The sequence below is a fragment of the Humulus lupulus genome, chromosome 9 (genome assembly GCF_963169125.1).
Source record: "Humulus lupulus chromosome 9, drHumLupu1.1, whole genome shotgun sequence".
In the NCBI taxonomy this organism is placed as follows: Eukaryota; Viridiplantae; Streptophyta; class Magnoliopsida; order Rosales; family Cannabaceae; genus Humulus; species Humulus lupulus.
In genome coordinates this window covers 144,295,866-144,310,350 of record NC_084801.1, presented here as the reverse complement: position 1 = coordinate 144,310,350, position 14,485 = coordinate 144,295,866, and the positions used below count along the sequence as shown (strand labels likewise).

Here is a 14,485-nt window from a genome sequence, read left to right as displayed (position 1 = left end):
ACTGCGCAAGATGGCCGCAGCCACACCATGAACACAAGGGTAACCCATTATTTGAAACTGGCCACAAGAGCATGATTTGGTCATCAAATTCACCACACCACCACCTTCTGGGTCTACCACATGAAATTCAAACTGTCCAAGAGGATGGACTTTCAAGTACCTTGCATCATCCGCAATGCCTGAGACATCTTTCTCGTATATTGTTGCTAATTTGGATGTGCACTTCTCTACCTCCTCACGACGTGCGGCAAACCATGACTGAATTGTGAAACGAATGAATTCCACAAAAGTAGTGACTCGGAAGGTTTTTGCGTCTCTAGTTTTGCTGTTGAAACTTTCAGCGTAGTTGCTTGTCATTACATTGTATCGATTCCCAGGAAAGTAAGCACGAGTCCACTTATCGAAGCCAATACCCTCGAGATATTAAGCTATGGCAGGATCCATTTGCTTTATATTGTTGAAGAACCTGTGAAATTTTGACTTCCGAAATGCATATGCCGCATTCCACAGCTCCTTGTGACAGTGATCGGTCTTGAACTTAGCGATTACATTCATACTTATGTGATGGTAGCATGCGCCGTGGTAGGCATCAGGGAAGACCAACTCAAGAGCATGAATAATGCTAGCATGCATGTCTGATACAAAAGACAGATTATCAACAACTCAAATAGCTTCCTTCAATTTCATCATGAAATACTTCCAAGAAGCATGATTCTCATTGTCAACAATCGCGAACGCAATTGGATAAATGTGGTTATTCGCATCCAATGCGACAACACACAACATGTGGCCACCGTACCTTGACTTCAAGAAAGTGTCGTCCACACATATAACGGGACGACATGATGTAAATCCCCGTCTACAAACTCCGAGTGAGAAGAAACAGTAAAGAAAGCGACCATCATCTGTGACAAAATCAGTTATTGTACATGGATTCTATTGTTGCATCATGTACAGGTAAGAAGGTAACTTGGAGTACGATTCTTCAGGTGTCCCCCTGACATAACCGAGTGCCTTCTCTCTGCATTTCCAAGCCTTCATATAACTCATATCAATCCCAAAATTATTCTTCATATCCTCCTTTATGCTGTTTGGTGGGTAGCTAGTGCCATCAGTAGCATATTTGTTCTTGATATGGTGCCCAATGACAGAAGGTGCTACTTGACGGTGGTCTTTTTGTCACAATTCTAGTGAGCAAGTATGTACATTATTATAAATAATGATCTCAAACATCTCCGATTGCGCTACTTTTTTCCCTCTTATTCTCTAACCACAATCAGGATCCTTACAGGTGATATACAACACATCAGTACCAGACTTCTTAACCATAAACTCAAAATTATTGTTCATTGCGAAGAGAGTCGCTTTGGTTTTCAATTCCATCCTGTTCTCAAATGTCTTCCCAAGATGTAATTCCCCCAACGCTACACCAGATGAGGGTGATTCAGAACGACTAGAAGCCATGATATCTTCTTTTGTAAACATGGGAGCACTCCATTTTCTGTGATCTTCTGTTGAACATATTGGAATGTTCCCTGTATAGTTATATTCTGTTCCACCAGGACGACTAGAGCTGGTGCCAGGTATTCGACGTCCTTGAATTGGTGGGTTCGCCCGTGCAATATGACGTATTGGTTGTTCTTATGCTTGTTCTACTTGCAAATGTTTAGCTACTGGATCATCATTCACTGAATTTTATCCTAAGTCCTCATTGTATTCAGCTACTGGATCGTCATTCATATAGGGGTTGTACTCATATTGGTTGTCCCTCAGGTCACCAATAGGACATCCTAAAGTACTGGCTGCTCCCTCAGGTCCGGGAGTGGAATATGGGTCTGCAATGACAATCTTTTTAATAGGAGTGACACACAAGGCCAACCTTTCTTTAGATGTTACTCCTAAGAATTCACGGACACCAAGATCACTTTCAACATGAACAGGTGTAAACGGTTGGTCACCACATGTGTAAGGAACCTTCAATTTCAACTCATACATCTGTTTATCAACTTTAAGTTCCTTGTGCAATATGTCAAGAAGTTGCAAGTACGTTACAGTATCCTCCATCGGTATCACCATGCATTGAGGGTCCTTGAAAATCCACTTATTCCCTTGTAATTCCCAAACACCATTGTAGGATACAAAAACGTAGACAATAGAGCCTGTGTTGGAAAAAAAAAACATTAAAATTGTCAGGAAAACTGTCATTTTTTCATAAATTCATGAAAAAAGAACATTATCAAGCTTTATCGAGTTAGCATCGAGCTCTTATCGAGTTAGTATTCGAGCTACCATTTCTTAAATCGAACATATAACCTAACCAAAACCTCCATCGAACCCTATCGAGCTCTGATAACTCTACAAAATAGAGTTATTTTACCACTTTTTATGTGCTAATTGCTGCTTAATTCTTGAGTTTTTAATTGATTTATTAAGTTTTTTAAGTAATTTTAAATTTATTAGTCTTATCATGATTTTATATATTTTTGTGTGTTTTCATAGTTATTTTGTTGTTGTTAATTATTTGAATTATTATTGTTTAATTTGTGGTAAAAAAATGTTGTATTATTGAGCTTAAATGTTAAATATAAATTAAGTTATAATTAATATTTTCAAAGAATTAATTTGATTTATTTTATAGTTGAAAATATTTTATTATGATTTAATTTATGTTTATTTTGCAAGGAATTGGTTGCATTTTTGCTCTTGAAAAAGCAAGAAAAAATGATGAAAAAATTGCATTTTTGAAAGAAAGAGCTTCCATGGCCCAAGCTTCAGCCCAGCCACTTGGGCCTATGTCCTTGGGCCTCTTCCCTGCATCCAGCCCATGTCCTTTGCTGCCTTCTCCCGTGACCCAGCTGCTTCCTTTCTAGCTAGCCGCATGAAGCTTCTTCAGCAAATCAGCACACGCCCACCACTTCCTCCAACCGCCTGGGCCATGCCAACTTGCCACCAACTCCACCAGCTGCCATTGTGGGCTTCCTCCAGCCTGCTGCTCATCAAGGCCCACGCCAGACCAAGCTGCCAACACAGCCACCAAAAGCCACAAAGCAATTTTTCTTGAGCCCATAAAAATGCCACAATGTACCATTGTCCCCTATGTTTAAAAATGCCACTTTTTACCCCACTTTCTACACATTTTACCCCAAAACATCATTATTACACCCTATAATTTACCCCTATTTTCCATATTATAATTAATTTAAATTGATTATTTTAATACCTCATTTTTTGGCTATAAATAAGGGATTTGGGGTGTCAATTTTGGAGGGAGGTTACCATACCAAAAATTCTACACATTTCAAAACATCTCTATTCTCTTCATCTTCTTCTTCTTTTTTGGTTATTTTCTATGTATTTTTAGAGGAAAAATTTGAGGGTTTCTCCTCCAAATTTTCCTATTTATGTTTGTAATTTTTAGTTTGTATTTGCTATTCTAGTTATGAGTTTCTAATCTTTTTAAGATTATTAAGGTGATGATGAAACAATTTGTAACTAGATATTATTTATTTTGTATGTTGATTTCCCATTTTGTGCAACAAAGTTTATGGAATTTTCTTCTTCAAATATCTTCTTCCATCTTAAATATCATGTATTTTGGATTGTTAGCACATATTTACACTTTGTTCTTCATTAGTGCAAAAACATAATATTCTTTGTGTAAGATGTGTCATTAAATTGTACACATCCATGCTTAGAACAAAAATATTATGTTTTGCCTTATAAATAATGTTCATTGATTTATTTGTTATTTCATTAGATTGATTTACACTAAATGCTTTGAAATTATAATTTTGAAAAGTGAAGAAAAATCTTATCTTTTTAGAAGTAATTTGTGCTTAAAATTATAAATCTATTTGGAAAATGATAGTTTGATTTATTTTAACTATCACTCAAACTTGGGAATCAATGTACTTATAAATATTATTGAACTTATATTTTGTGGATTCTAATCCTTAATAATCTTTCTTTTACTATATTGATTTTTACTTTTAATTTATATTTATATATATTGTCTTTAATTTTTATATTATCGTCTTTTATTGTATTTTCATTATTCAAAAATCTCTTCAATCTTTGGAGCTAGGTTAGAATTTGTTAATTTTGGTTTAATATAGTTTCCTTTTCGATTTTAGACAACTCATTTGGGTTCGACCTCATGCTTACACGAACACTATTCTATAAATACGATTCGTGCGCTTGCGAGTATAAATATTTAAAACATACCCGTTTTGGGTCCATCAAGCTCCTATCGAGAACATATTGAGAAAACCTAAACCTATCGAGCTATAATCGAGCTCAAATATTATAAGGTCCAATCGAACCCTTATCGAGTTTCCATCGAGCACAATCGAGCAACAAAACCTAAACCTATCGAGCTATAATCGAGCTCAAATCGAGCTACATCAAGCTCATAAAAGACCTTCTTCTACATACCATTGAGCTCATATCGAACTGTTATCGAGCTCCTATTGAGCAAAAAAGTTGCAAAAAACCCGGAAAAACGCAAATCGCGGAATCTCTCTAAAAATCCCAAAAAATGCACCAATATAGGCTCAGATTTGTTCAAAATAGCCAAAAAAAAATGTAAACAAATAATACCCAACACATAAAATATACAATCTTATTACCCATGGTTTTTCTCCTCCAAAAACTCTCAAAATAGATGTTGCCTTTGATATTGACGACTTTACAGAGACGATGGAGATGACTAACAATGATTTTGACAAGAAAATTATACAAATCTGTAGGTTTTAGGGATGATTTCGTGAGAATGAGAGAGAGAGAGAGAGGGAAGAGAAGGTTTTAGGATTTTTTGATATAATGGGAGGGGTATTTTGGGTATGAGAGGAATGTTTAGCATCAAATTGAAAATATTAATAGTGCTAGGATTTTTTAGTAATAATAGGCATTATTAAGTATTATTTGTAAAATTTCCCTATAGGAATTCATAGTAACTTCAGGATTAAGATCAGTTTGTATATGATCATTAGTTATGTGTTTTATAATACTACGAAACAATATTTAAACAAGTATTATCAAATCACATCTGGTCCAGTTCTACACACTCTCAGTATGTAAAACACCTCCACTAAAGTATCCTACTACATTAGTAACCCAAATTTAGGTCACATGTATTCATAATACTAGTGGACCGTACTAGCAATAATTAATCTAAAGATTCCACAACTTTATTTTACTGCGAACTATTTAAGTCCATTTTCTCAATCTCAATCCTCTCATACTAATATGAGATTGAGACCACATAGATGAACTTGGGAATTTTATGATATTTACTTAATAGTATTAACAATAATATAGTACATAAGCTACATATACACAATAATTCAATTCATTTATTCATTTCATTAAAACCATTGTCAACTACAATTGCTTTAAGGACACTATTCCCAACACTTTTGATATCTGCTTCGCATTGTATAACTGCCCCGGACCCTTCCGGCTTAAGGCATCTGCCACCACGTTGGCCTTTCCTGGGTGATACAAGATTTCAAAATCATAATCCTTTACAAACTCCAGCCAACGTCTCTGTCTCATGTTCAGATCTTTATGCATGAAGAAATACTTCAAGCTCTTGTGGTCAGTGTATATCTCACACTTCTCCCCATAAAGGTAATGCATCCATACCTTTAATGCAAAGACCACTATTGCTAACTCCAGATCATGAGTGAGATATCTCTGTTCATACTCCTTCAATTGGCATGATGCATAAGCAATCACATTTCCTGTCTGCATAAGGACACAACCCAAACCCTAACTCGAGGCATCACAGTACACCACAAACTTCTCCTGGTCTGTCAGAAGATCTAGAACCGGAGTCGTGATCAACCGCCGCTTCAACTCCTGGAAGTTGTTCTCACACTTATCTGACCACGCAAACTTCTGATTCTTGCGTGTCAAATCCTTCAATGGGGTATTAATCCTTGAGAACCCTTTCACGAAACGTCTGTAATAATATGCCAATCCAAGGAAACTCGTGATCTCATAGGCGTTCATTGGCATTGACCAATCTCTAACTGCCTTAACCTTAGCTAGATCCACCTTGATCACATCCCTACTGACAATGTAACCAAGAAAAGTTACCTGCGGTAACTAGAACTCACACTTCCTGAATTTTGCATACAATCTGTGCTCCCTCAACCTCTGTAGAACCAACCTGAGAGGCTGCTCATGTTCTGCCTTTGACTGAGAATAAACCAGAATATCGTCGAAGAAAACGATCACAAACTGATCTAGATAATCTTTGAACACCCTGTTCATCAGATCCATAAAAGCGCCTGGGGCATTAGTCAAACCAAACGACATGACTAAGAACTCATAATGCTCGTATCTGGTATGAAAAAGCAGTCTTTGGTATATCTCTTTCATTCATCCTCAACTAGTGATAACCATATCGAATATCTATCTTTTAGAATACCGTCTTACCCTGCAATTGTACCTTAAGTTCCTTCAATTCTGTCGGGGCCATTCTGTACGGTGCCCTAGATACTGGCTCTGTCCCTAGTGCCAGTTCAATAACGAACTCCATCTCTCTGTGTGGCAGCAACCCTGGTAAATCCTCTGTAAACACATTTAGGAACTCACAGACTAATCTAGTCTCTTCTGGTCCCACTGGCACGACCTAAGTGGTATCTACTACACTGTCTAGGAATCCTATGCAACCACCTCACAGTAGATCTCTAGCCCTCAATACTGATATCATAGGTACGCGGGGTCTATGCACAGTGCCGACAAATGCAAAGGGTTTTCACCCTCAAGCTCAAAGGTTACCATTTTCTTCTTGCAGTCAATGGTTGCCCTGTACTTGGTCAACCAATCCATACCCAAGATCATATCAAAGTCGACCATAACTAACCCTATCAAGTCAACTGATGAATCTTTTCCCACAATAATCTAACTCATCTCTTAAAAAGTTACCAGTTTCCCCGATAGGCGATAGGGTTCCTAATTTTCATCACAATATGATCACGTAATCTACATACCAAGTCTATGCCTCTACTAGATGCAACAAAACAAAGAAAACATGGCACCAGAACCAATCAACATAATATAAAAATCAGAACTAGGAGGCTGACCTGTCACTACTGAGGGACCATCCTCAGCCTCTGACGGCGTCAGAGCGAACACTCGAGCTGCAGTCAAGTTGTGTGCCCCCTTTAGTTCTTTCTTCCTCAGTCTTGGGCAATCTCTCCTGAGGTGCCCAACCATCCCACATAAGAAACATGCCCTTGCTTAGCATTCTCCCAGATGCTGCCTCCTGCACCGAGCGCATTTCGGGTAGAGTTTCCAATCCTCGCCCTTGCCCTTGCCCTCGCCCTGCTGATCTATCTAAGCGTTTTGGAACCCCTCTCCTAGCTCAGAATTACTGAATATATCAATAACCCTTCCTTTATGATCACTGGGGCCTTCGCCCCTGCCTGATCCAATAAACGGAGGAATCACTACCTGAGCTTTGCGCTCTTCGACGTTTTCCCTCCATATCTCATTTCTTATGCCCTCAACAAAAAGGGCCCTCCCTACCACTTGAGCATAGGTAGAGATCTCATGTACTGGGGCGATCCTAATGCTCTGAGCTGTCCCAGGATTCAATCCTCGGATAAATTGCTCTTTCCGAGCCACGTCCGTGGGTACCATATCAAAAGAAAATTTGGCCAACCCATTAAATTTGTTAACATACTCTGTGTTGATGCGGTTCTTCGGCAACAGATAATTATACAAATAAACGGGATGGATTAGTGCTAGATGATGAACCGTAATATGTAAATATTTATATTCCAAACGGATGAAAATAGTATAGGGGGAAAGTTATAACTCCTTTCCTTTTAGGTGGTTCGAAGGTTAAAATCCCTCTAGTCCACCAATCAATATTATTGATATATCTCATGTATTCTTTACAGGGTGTTTCTTTACAAACTAGACGCCAACCCCTTGCAACGCCAAGGTCTCCATATTTATAGGGAGAGGACACCTAGGTGTTGGTAAAGGGGGTCATCTCGTGACCTTTTTACCCATCATGTCACTCTTGTGACACTTATGATTAATTCCTAAAACCTGACAATGAAGTGTTGTCTAATCAATAGGTAAGGGGGATAATGGGCCGCATGGCCCAAACCAGTCGTGGGGTGCCTAAACACGCACGTTTATGCTGCGTGTCTGAGAATTCAGGAATGGAGTAGACACATGATGTCTGATATGCAGCTCCGAGTAGGTGGCCTCCACGTGGTTGATAGAATTATGCCCTTTTCCAGCTCGCTAATAACCCGTGGATGTTTAGGGCGTACATTTGCCCCCCAAGCCCCTGCTCATGGCATATGACGTCACCTGTGGCCACAGTGGGGGCTTTTAGGCTTCCTTGTCGACTCTTCATGTCCCGCCCATTACGCTGGTATCGGATACATGGAGCATCATGGTTGGTGACGGTCCGTCTTCCGAGAATCGCATTAAATGGCCTAGTCTATCTTCAGCTGTCGTTTCGTCTTTCGAGTTGTGATCCTCGTATCCCACATCAAGGCAATTGAACGACCCTTATTCTTTTGCCTTTTACGTATATATAAGGTTGGCCACCTTTCGCATGAGCCACCCTTTATTTGAAAATATTTCTCATCTTCTTTCTTCTCCCTTCTCAGCCTCAAAATCCTTTTTCCTTCCAGTCATTGTTCCAGAAGTTCCTGAGTTCCAGACGCGAGGGTTTCTCCGTGACTCCGGTTCCAAAGACTCAACCAGGATTCAAACTCCTATGCCCTTTTCAACTTTTACGCAGCAAAAACTTCTGTAAGTCTTCTGCCTGCTGTATGCTTAAATGTTTCCATTTTTCTTTGCTTAGGTTGTAACGTCCTACGTTTTTGGGTACCTTTAAACGACTCGGGTCGGGATTTTTCCCCCGGGTTAAGAATATTATTTTAAATAATATTATATTTTGTTTGTAAGTATTCCATGAGTTATTGCTAGCCAAAATATGAATTTTGTGATTTTAAAAGTCAAGATAAGACTTTCGGTCCTGGACCGACACAAAAACCCTGATCGGATAAAAATCTCGGAAAATAAAATGAAAAATCATGGCAATTATATTTTGGGCATAAAATACATTCATAAAAGTTAAAGTTTGGTCAAAAATAATAAACCTAAAAGAAAATAGAAATTTTAGGGCATTTTGTGTTAAATGCCTAATTTTACCGAAATGGGGAATTTTATTCCATGAATGGACCTTAGGTTAAATTTTACTATGTGATTAATTAAATTAAATGTGAGAGACATTTAATTTAATTAATTAATGTAAAGTTTGGTGATTAAAACTTAATAAGAGTGAAAAAAGATGTCAAAAGCCAATTTGGACTTTTCTTCTTATGAAACCTTTATTAACCTTTATTAAAAAAAAAAAAAAATGAAATGATCATATATGGCAAAGGGTGGCCGGCCATGTGGTGTTTTAGAGTGGTGTGAACCCAAATTTTATAAAATTTAAATGCCATTTAATTAAGAGGTCAAGTGGGCAAGTGGGTAGAAAACCACTCAAGTACCTTGTGATATTTTGAAGAGTATTGTGAGCAATTCCCACACTAAGAATCGATCACTCTCCATCTCTCATTCACTATCATCTTTTTTGAAGACCTCTCAAAGTGTTCTCTCCATTTTTCAAGCCCAAGAACACCAAGGAAACTTTGAGGCTAAGTCTTGGTCTAGGAAGTATTTTCCCTAAGGTAAACTTTCACTAATCTAGGCTTTTGTAAAGTTTTAAGCATAGAGTTTCAAATAGCTAATTGACTATGTTGTTGGGGGAAGTTTGTTAGGGTTTTTGAAAGGTTTTGGAGGAGCCAAAGCTAATAGGAAGGTCCAAACCTTAAGCAAGAACACTAAAGAGGTAAAAAGTTTACTTTTGATGATTTTGTTGTAGGGTTTTTAGTTTTAAGCATTATTTTGTATATCTAATGCTTAAAGTTTCTTGTTGGTGATGTAATAAGGTTATGGTAGTTGTTTAATAATTTTTATGATGCATGTGTATTGATTTTTGAAAATGGGAACCAAAACCCCCAAGGGTTTTGTAGGATACCCTAAAACAAAACATGTTTTGAGCTGTGACTTCCAAGGGGTCAAGCAGCCACTGTATATTGGTTTTGTAAAATTCAATTGTACTGTGATGTTGTTGAGATTGAGTACATAAAATTGAGCTTTTGAAACACAAAAAAATGTTTAGAAATGAGTAAGTTATGCTATTTCAAAGTTTAGGTAAAAAACTGTTTTTTCGTATTCTTATTTTCGGAACCAAGTTTGGACAGCCACTGTATACGGAAAATGAACCCAGTTTTTTCTAAAATTTTGTGGACATATTACTGGCATAACCTATTATTCCACTGTAAAATTTGGTAAGAAAATATTGAACGGTTTGAAAGTTATTAACTGTCAAAGTTTGGGAAAAATAAGGACTTGAAAATAAGGTCATTTTTACCTCATTGTTGGAAAATGATTTCACCAATAAAAAATGCTCATTTTGACCTAAGATTTTTCAAAGACCTAAATGGCATAACAAAAATGGAATCGGGAAATTTTGGTAACAATTGGGTAAGTAAATTTCAAATTATGAACTAACGAAGTATGTAGTTAAAAATGTGAAAAATAGGTTTTTCACACTTAGTGTAAAAATGAGATTTTGGAACATAAGGTAAAAAGTAAAATTTTGTTTATTTCGATATATAAATTGGTAAGTCTTGAAATCATATTTTCACTAAAATTACCCCTTTGAGTTTAAATGAATTATTTTTCTAGTAAGTAAAATTGATTAATTGCTTTTGGAAAATTAATTAGTCAAGATGAGAAATTTATAACGGTTTTCCTAATTAAGACAAATTAGGCAATTTTCTTAAAACGGTTTTTAGATATTAAAACCTTAAGAAAAATAAAAGGAAAATTTAAAGAGTTTATTTTCTTTAAAAATAATTAAGGAATTTATTTGTATTTTCTGGATATAATACCGGCTAAAATCTTACATATTTTAACCGACTAGTCGAAAGTGCGGGTTAATAGTGATACCTTGAAAGAATAAGATTTTTAGCGGGTTGTGGGGAAATACCATTGTGATACCCGAGCCTAGGTATCGAGACCTTAGGATAGGTCTCCCCGAGACTTAGGGTTTAGTCTCGAATATTTTGTATGACTTTCCTTAATAGGTTTAAAACCAAATAAGGATTATAAATCCTTACAAATGACTTTTATTAAAATGACCAAACTGCCCAAAATAATAATAATGAATTATTAGTGCCATAATTAATCCGAGTATACTGTATGGATAACTACAGTATTGGCTAAGCGTAACTGGACTGAACGTTGGAGGGTGAAAACCTGCTGAGCGCTAAGGACTCCAAGTAAGTCAACTTATATTGTATGGCTGCAACATGAAATGATTATTGTCTTGTATGTTAGTATAGGGATACATGCATATATATAGGCTGTCATAGAAAGTTGCTTAGAGACGTTAGTCTAGTGAGTGCTGATTTAGAAAATATGAACGGTAGAAGTCTGTCATATCCTAGACGGTTGATCCCCGTCACACTGCTTGATTTTATTCATGTCCGGTTCATTACCGCGACGAGTGGCCATGAGATGAGGATAAGCTGGTTAAACCTAGGGGCGCCAAGATAAATGGGACCTAGGGGCCCTCATGCTTACTTAATCATTGGACGGTTAGAATCCGAGCAAGTGCTCTAATAAGTTATTCCCGGATAGTAGCCGTGAATATTGGCCATTCCGTGAGAGTGCCTAGAGATACTAGGGGTTGCCAAGATAGAGTGAGGTTGAACACCCTAGGGGCAGTTGCTCACCAGCACCACTGATTAACATAGAAGTCTTCGCAAAACCGTGTAAATTGGATTACACTCTTGGATAAGTCGCGATGCCCTAGGTAACACGATAGTTACCATTGTTGAGGATATTTATTGGCTAGATCTTAGTGTGGAGACTCGGTTCTCTTTTACAGATTAGCAATTATGTTGGAGGGCGCGTTACGCCTGAATTGTTGGAAATTGTCGAGCGTTGGTCTCGAATTATATGGTGGTATAATATATCTGCTTGCTCTGGGATTTTCTGAGTGCAGGGATATAATTGTTGATAAGATATAGTTGTGATATAATATATCTGCTTGCTCTGGGATTTTCTGAGTGCAGGGATATAATTGTTGATAAGAATTAGTTGCGATATAATATATCTGCTTGCTCTGGGATTTTCTGAGTGCAGGGATATAATTGTTGATAAGATATAGTTGTGATATAATATATCTGCTTGCTCTGGGATTTTCTGAGTGCAGGGATATAATTGTTGGTAAGAATTAGTTGCGATATAATATATCTGCTTGTTCTGGGATTTTCTGAGTGCAGGATTTTTATCTAGATGTGAATTAATTTATCCTTAGTTATCAGGCATGACCATAAGTTTGCCAGGACGCTTTAGCGTTCTTGAAATTGATTGTGTAGGGTCCGGATCCCTATTTCTCTATCTGCTTTGTTTGGAAGTTGATCTTACTAAGCGTTTTCGCTTACCTAGTTGTTTCATGTTGTAGGTAAGAACAAGGGCAAGGCAGAGCAGTGAGCGCTGGAGTCTTCCTTGCAAATGTACATGTGGACCGACCTTTTGGGAAGCCGTTTTATTTTTGGAAATGTTGTGTAATTTTCCTAAGCAAGGCTCACTCTACTCTTTATAAAAAAATGTTTGTAACTAAATGTTAAGTATGGCCATACGACTTTTTAAAAAGTTTTTTTTATACGGGTTTTTGAGACATTTTGTTAAATGAAAACATTTATATTTCCGCATTATCGAGTCTTGAAAATCTGGGTCGTTACATAGGTAAACTCCCTTCTTAGCCGCATACTGTAGGTTGTTTTTCTTTTTGGCTGGAATTTTATGCGTAGGTTTTTATCCTAGGGGTATCGACCATAGGAAAGAGAATGCTTAGGAACATGACGCATAGGACAAAATTATAGGGTGATTTTTCTGGGTAATCTTTTTTAAATGCCTGTTTGGAGAAAGGAAGGCAACAAGTTTTTGGGGTGCAAAAACCGGGTAGCTTAGGGGCCACGCTTCCCAGGTGGTTTTGCCTTTTGAAACTTTCCCTCCAAAGCAAACATTATCCTGACCCTCCTGACACACGGATCCCGAGCAATTGGGGACCCGTTGGGAGCATAGGCGCGTGTTCATAGAACCGCGTGGTCTCACTCGCTGCGGGTTGAGATTACCTCAGCCCGTATAAAGGAAACCATTCTTCGCACTAGATTCTCTTTCTTATGCTTAGGTCGCCTTTCTAAACTTTCTTCATCTTTGTTCGTTAGGCGACCAGATGGGACCCAGGAAGAATATGCCCAAGAAGAGTGTCGCCAGCTCGTCATCCCAGCAGGCCAGCAAGGGGAAAGAGGTGGCAATAGACTCCCCTATCCCCCATTTCGGTCCCACCGTGGAGAAAGAGGTTGAGGTGGGACCTGACGCCTTCTTCGAGGCCGAGAGGATTGTCTCGAAGGTCAACAAGATCAAGTTCTCCCACAACATTGAAATAGGGATGGGAGCTCTTGTTGCCCAACCTCCCCTCGAGGGCGAGCGGAGCTGCACACCGCTCGATGAGGAGTTCGCGGCCTGGAGCGACGAACACCTTAAGGCTGGGGCCTTTCTTCCTCTGGACCAGTACTTCGCGGATTTCCTGAACTTCGTGAAGCTGGCCCCCTTTCAGCTCCCCCCTAACTCCTACCGTCTGTTAGCGGGGCTGAGGTACCTGTTCCTGAAGCAGGAATGGGAGGTCCCTACACTGGTGGACATTCTCTATTTTTCTACCTCAAAGCCAGCGGGGATCAACAGGGGCGAGGTGACGGGTTCTACTACTTGACCCGTTTTCCCAACTCTGCCGCGGTCATCGAGCTGCCCAGCCACCCCAATGACTTCAAGGATCAATTTTTCATGTCGACGGGGTTCCGCAACTGCGAACACCACTACTTCAACCATCCTCGTAAGTTCTTTCTAACCTCAGCTCGCAAAATCGTCACTGATTAGTTTCCTTTCATGTGTATTAACTTGAATACTATCGTGCAGCTATTTTTGCGAGGACGGCTAAATCGGTTACCCACGGGGGTCAATACGAAACCTTGGCGGGGCTCCCCCCAAGTGAAAAAGACTATCGCCAGCTTGTGTCTGATGAGACGATGCTGGCGTGCAAGCTAATTTCTCTGGGCCAGACTCTGGCCTTGAGGAGGCCGCGGATCGCCCCAGCAGCTCGCGAGATAGCGCCCATCCCCGAGGAGAGGGTCATGAATGACGAGGAGGAGGACGAGGTGCCGCTCGTGCGTCGGAAGCGGGCTCTTGAGGTCGCCCAGGAGGTCAACGCGGAGCGGGTTCAGTTCGGGGCAGCAGCCGGTCCCTCCGCCCAAGGTAACCCATACTTGTTTAGGGATTTAGACAGAGCTGCCGCAGACCTACGGCTTGCTAGGTTTAACCCCAA

At 39.0% G+C, this 14,485-nt stretch overlaps 1 long non-coding RNA gene across 1 annotated transcript; it reads left to right on the top strand.

Annotated features, from left to right (window-relative positions):
* Positions 1 to 9,540: 9,540 nt before the first annotated feature.
* On the top strand, positions 9,541 to 12,972 carry LOC133802084 (uncharacterized). Its single transcript, XR_009877133.1, has 4 exons — positions 9,541 to 9,716; positions 9,799 to 9,877; positions 11,310 to 11,375; positions 12,566 to 12,972. It is a non-coding gene; the product is annotated as an uncharacterized LOC133802084 (long non-coding RNA).
* Positions 12,973 to 14,485: the final 1,513 nt, after the last annotated feature.